At 30.4% G+C, this 6218-nt stretch overlaps 1 protein-coding gene across 1 annotated transcript in view; it reads left to right on the top strand.

Moving 5' to 3' along the window:
- The window catches only part of LOC105326122 (spermine synthase), an 85463-nt gene that overhangs the window by 31995 nt on the left and 47250 nt on the right, over nt 1-6218 (top strand). The gene's annotated exons all lie outside the window — the stretch shown is intronic.

Genomic DNA, 6218 nt, shown 5'->3' with positions numbered 1-6218 from the left:
ATTTTTGAGAATCTTCTTCTAAAAAATCATTTGCCTAAAAAACCTGTTACCTTAGTGAAATCAATCTTCAACTTCGTCAAAATTGTTATCTACAGGAGTAGGGAGGGGCCACATCGGGGGATACAATTTAACAAAGTAAAACATTTTGAAATATCCACAAAAACATAGATGTTGTAATACTACAGAAGTATATGGTTTCACTTATATGCAAGGATTTTGACATAATGTTGATTATTTAAAATTGTTTAGACTTTGGCCCCTAGACAATTAATGGGCCTTTCAAGGGGTTTAAAGTTTGATGTAGGTTTATACTCCATATATAAATAGTTGTTTAAGATATTTTTAAGAATAGCTGTGCTAATATGCAGTATGACTATACAATCATCCCGTTACAAAAGGGGCTAAATGGTTAACATAAGAATATCCAGGCAAAACTGATTTTTTTTTCATATAAAATATATAATAGGGTTGTTAGAAAAGTTCGCGGACAAAGTGATTAATGGCAAAATTACTGTGTATTTTGTAGGATGACGTATGTTTTATTCAATGACTACCAATTAAAAATAAGTATGCAAAAAATCATATGATTTTGAGGTTGTTTTCAAAAGATACAGCGATTTTCATTTCGCATTAATAGGATTTACGGAGCACCATTTCATATTTCCCACGACGTCAGATGACGTCGAACTACTGAAAGGCAATTTAAACCTGTCACTCCTTTTCAAAGTAAACACGTTTTAGTTCACACACTTTTCATGCCATTAACCCATTTATAAAACGCATGTTCACGCCATTATTTGTCAAATTATTGTATAATGTCTTTTTTGTCATATCGTAGATCATTTAGGTCCGAAAATCTCTTGTCCACGCAGTTTCGACTTCAGATAAGAAAATAAAGCGAAATCCATATATGTATTTTCAAGATCGGGCTGTATGGGGGGTCGGGGTGCTGTAAGAGTTTGAGATATTAGTATTTCCATTTTCAAACCTTCAATTCCAGTTGTGGTTTCAATTGTAAACCTTTGTCCTATAAAAATAGCAGCATCTAAAAACTTCTTGGTCTCCACTGGATATTTTTCTGCGGGCACACAGAATTTTATGACTGCCCGGTGCTCCAAGGTGGCCATTTACGTAAACGTTTTTGACTCATTTTTCTAGCGTTGGTCGTCCATATTTGGCGATAAAATGGTCAGAAATTTTTTAAATTGATTTCAACTTTCACAAAATGACCTTCATAACTTATTTTGATCTCATATGAAATATCGTTAATTTTTATGCGCTTAAACTGTACATTTATTTTCTTAATAAGGAAAAATACGTACAAAATATAAAACATAAAAAAGACATGCTCCGTGAAGCATATCTTGTCAAAATAATTAATCTGTATACTTTTTTAGGTGTATTTGAAATAAACAAATCTTTATATTTTTATTAGAAAATACGTCAAGATTAAATATGAAAAGTTTCACTGGTATGATGCGAATAGTCCGCTCGCAATCGAACTTGTCCGCGAACTTTTCTAACAACCCTCGTATTATACTACATTGTCCAGATATTTTGAAATAGCTCCATAAGGTTGATTTTATTATATTTGTTTTTTATCTTGCCCAGGTGAGCGATGTGGTCCATGGGCTTCTTGTTTACGGGCCGCCAGAAGGCGGTCCGTTATTTGATATACATTTAAATATTGTAACTGCGTTTCTGCGGGATAGCTTTTTGTTTACAGAATTGATGCTATGCTTATCTTTATGAATTAAAAGTAAATTTGTATGTAGAAATCTGTTTTATGCTTTTAAAAAATATTTCATATTTTTTGTTGTGTTCGTAAATATATGTTAGGTCATAGACTGTCGTGTTAGGGGCGTTTTAATCGAGACTATAATCTATTCGGGAAATTTCGGAGTTTTTCATTCCTTTTCAAAACAATGTATCGGGATCAGTATATGGGACATACTAAAGACATGAAATACTAAAGACATGAATGACATGAATTTTATATAAATGATATAACTTCATACTATGGCAATGATCATACAATTACCGTTAGAAATGCTTACAGTAACGAGCTCGATTCTTAATAACAGTAGTAAAATGTTAAACTTCAAAACGTGTTGCTGAGAATATATGAAAATTTACCATAAAAATTAGTACAACCAACTCGTTATTTTCTTCATTGTGGAGTATTTTTGATGTTAACAACCAATGATGATTCATACAACAATATTACTTATTAGGTTTGTTACTGACTGTTTAAAGAAATTTGTGGGGTCGGTAAAGTCCATAGAAGGCGAGGCGGAGCCGAGCCTTCTATGGACTTTATCGACCCCACAAATTTCTTTAAACAGTCAGTAACAAACCTAATAAGTGTTTTGTTTTGTCGAGGACCTAAAGTTTGATATGTAAACAAACTTTTGTGTAGAAAATCAGTTCAAATAACGTTACGTCCGCCATGTTGCGCTATAAATTTTGACGCTTGCCTTTTAAAGAAATTTGTAAGGCAGCCACGTGACGCGTTTCATCCAATGACGTCGCGACATTCTAGTCCGAGGCAAAACAATTATATTTTTGCGACCTATTTGACGATATGATTTCTTGTTTTTAATCTGATATGTTGTATGATTCGTCATGTGTTTCCGAAATAGTATTAAACTCATAAAATAAATCATAATGTTGTATTTAAAGAAATATTAAACGATGATGGTGATGATCAATATATTTTATGATAATGATGATGATAGTGGAAATGTTAAGCTAAGAATAAGCATGCTTAATTGCTGTTCACACCTGCTGAATTTACACTCAATATTTGCTTTTTATCACTTATATTATGATAAGCTAAACAAGCGATAAAACACGAATTGGTTTGCTTTAAAATAAAATTGCATGAATTAAAGAAAATTGTGAGTCTTATAAAAGTACTTTCCATTACAGTATTAGAAAAGAAATAATCGTAATAACCAAAAAAAAATAGCGTTTTTGCAATTAGGAATTTGATGCCATTTCATAAATATTATTAAAAGACGTGTATAACTTCACTGTGCATGTACACAAAAAATCGGATAGTTGGTAGTGTTTGATTAAAAATGTGTCATAATTGTGTATATGCCTAATGGTTACTGGCTTGAAATATGATTAAATATTTTTAGAACTATATGTTCGTCATTAATGATATCCTCAATCCTGTCGGTTTACTCTTATTAATTATAAACAGCTAAAGAGTAAAAAAAAAAAAATACGCCTAAATCATTGCCCATACTTTTGTTTTGATTTGTTAGTACATGTACTGATCAATTTATTCTTTATAGAATACATTTTACCTTTTCTTCTTATAACAAAGTATTGAAACATACGAGGGTTGTCCCAAAATAATGTAGACAGGACACATAATTTATAATTTGTTCACTGCAATTTCATTAGACTTCTGAGTTTTCTTCAATGACCCTTTGGCAAACAATACTGAAAAATTCAAATCTGTACTTTATTTATTTCTCGAGAAAATAAATAATTATTTACAACAAGTTTTGTCAGGCGGCGCAATGTGCGACGTCGAAAATTTCCAGTTTTACGTTGTTGCTAAACCCTCCACATCGTTTTACGATAACATTTACGTTTTATTTCCGAAAATGTCTTAGAAAAAATAACATCTTTGAACATGTACCCTGAGTGCACATTCAACATATATTTCTAGTTTTTGTTTTTGTTTTTTTGATATTTTCTAAGTACAAACGATCTGTCGGCTCCAAACTTGTCCTGTATTACTTGTTGTCTAACGTCCGTCTTACCGAAATGTGTCGTTCTGCATTTTGACGTCCATTGATATCGTTCGGGGTTTCTTTTTTTCACTTATTGTCATCATACTTGTTCAAATATTTTCAATGTTGTTTAACTACTTATTCACAAAACGCATTTCTAATCGATTTTGTTAATTTCATTTACTTCCAAAGCCGCTTATGATTTATTGCATGGTTTTTACAAAATTGAATCAGTTACTGCTGCGCCGCCTTAAAGGCTGACATCGTCATTTTATTACGAGTTAACTTTTCAACTTGTCACAAAACGCGCTATATAATATTTAAAAGTTTTGTTATAGCCAAAACATTTTCTGAGTATCTAATAGAATTATTATCAAATATCAATGTACGTTTTATTTGAATTTTTTCATAAAAAAAGTACATTTTCTCGCAATTTTCATTTCATTATGTTGATTTTAACTCTTTGTTTTTGACATTGCGCCGCATGTCGAATTTCTGATCTAACATGCTTTCATTTCACTAATTTAATCTAGAACAATATTTGATTTTAAAACATTATTTGAATGCAAATATCTTGAACCCTTTGTGGCACAAATTTCATCTTCCTTTGTCTTCGATTAACTGAATAACGCCACTCTTCTACGCTATTTTGGGACAACCCTCGTATATCTAATAGAAAAATAAATCAATATTATAAAGGTGTTAATCCTCCCAACATTTTTGTTAATTCGTCTTAAATCAACTGACGATGTCATAGATATTGATATTTAAATTTTTTTGTTTACGCCAACATTCATATAATTGACGCTAACGATAGCGTGTAGAACTGTAGCCAAGAAGTTTTATTTGTAAAATGATATAGTTGTCTACTCTTTGTAAAAAAAAAACTGCAACTAATAGTGTATATCTTAATTTGTATTAAATCGGCTGCACTTATAATTACGTAAATATCAAAGGGTGATTTTTATTCATGTACAGATAAAACAAGTTGTTAGCAACTATTGATATTCACTAGCAAAGATTACTAGCGAATCTAACGTAAATTGAATGCATGCATATGTAGCGATATAGCAAGCAATGGCCACCTCATTCAGATACCAATTTCAGCAATTGACGAACAAACAAAATATTTAAGTTTCATACATTACAAAGACATATTATCACTAATAATTGTCCTTCAATTATGATAATAAATATTTACCAAAATTTAGGAAAACCCCCAAAAGAAACATTTCAGGTCATATGAAACAATAAACACTTTTTCTTTCATAGTTTTAAAATTTGGTATAAATGAACGTTAAAATATATGTGGTAAGATTATTTTTTTTTGCATTACTGAGAAATAACCGTGAAAACTCAGCACCCGAAAAAAATTGTTCCCCGCTTACCGTTCTTGACTTTTTGGATTTATGACGTCACACAGGCCCACCGATGTAAAAAAAAAATGCATTACGACTAGTGTAATTTTATAGTATTTTACAGTAGTTTATTAATTTAATTTTAGCTGTTCTTGCATATATGAACGTGACTTTCTTTTTAGACGAAATCATCTGATTTTATATTACAAATGATTTAGTTTTAATCGGTCGTCAATGAATAAACTCAGTTTTTCACCAAGTAATTCCATGATGAATATTCCGTACTGGAGTGAAAATTTAACAAATCAAATGCTCCGCCATTTATAAGTTATCCTAAGACTCTTAAAACAGAAACATCGTTTTCTTCATTATATGAAGAACTACATTTAGAGTTAAAATATTTAATCCATTTAGTTTTGTTTTGTCATATAAAAAGTATAAAGCAGACCAATGAAAATATTTGAGGCATTGTATATAGTTTTTATTTATACGCAGCTGTGAAATGCCCTAAAAATATTCTTAAATTTTATTTGATGATTAGATCTTTTGATAAATTTTAATTATTGATAATCTTGCCGATAAATTTCAGACTTATGGATTTGCAGCTATATCTTTAGAAAACATTTAACATTTTATAAAATAAGAAAATTAGCGGTAAAAAAAACCCGGTTGCTTGGTAAAAATGAATGTGAATGAATGTTTGGATAATCATCATATTTTATTAAAAACGAACACAAATAAAATTAAAAGAATGAAAGAGAAAAAACATCGCACAGTCACATTGTAAGATCAAAACACCGCACATACGTTTCAAAATCAACACACTTGAAGAAAGTTCTCTTTGATTACACATAATTAAATTATATGGTGACATATTTGTCATTTTGAAAACGAAACGAAAAATTTACCCGTGAAGCTAATGAGGCAGCGTGTTGCATATTAGATGTTTAGAAAAAATCATTATGAAATGTATGATTGTGCAAATGGGAAAAACGATCAGTTTGAATTTGAAAATTTTATCAAATCTAATTTAAACAAAGCATATATACATGCATATAATTGCATGTTTATATATAACTAAAATCACTCATTCTCAAATCTCCAAGCT

Source organism: Magallana gigas, chromosome 4 (genome assembly GCF_963853765.1).
Source record: "Magallana gigas chromosome 4, xbMagGiga1.1, whole genome shotgun sequence".
Lineage (NCBI taxonomy): Eukaryota > Metazoa > Mollusca > Bivalvia > Ostreida > Ostreidae > Magallana > Magallana gigas.
This window is presented reverse-complemented; position numbering and strand designations above follow the sequence as displayed.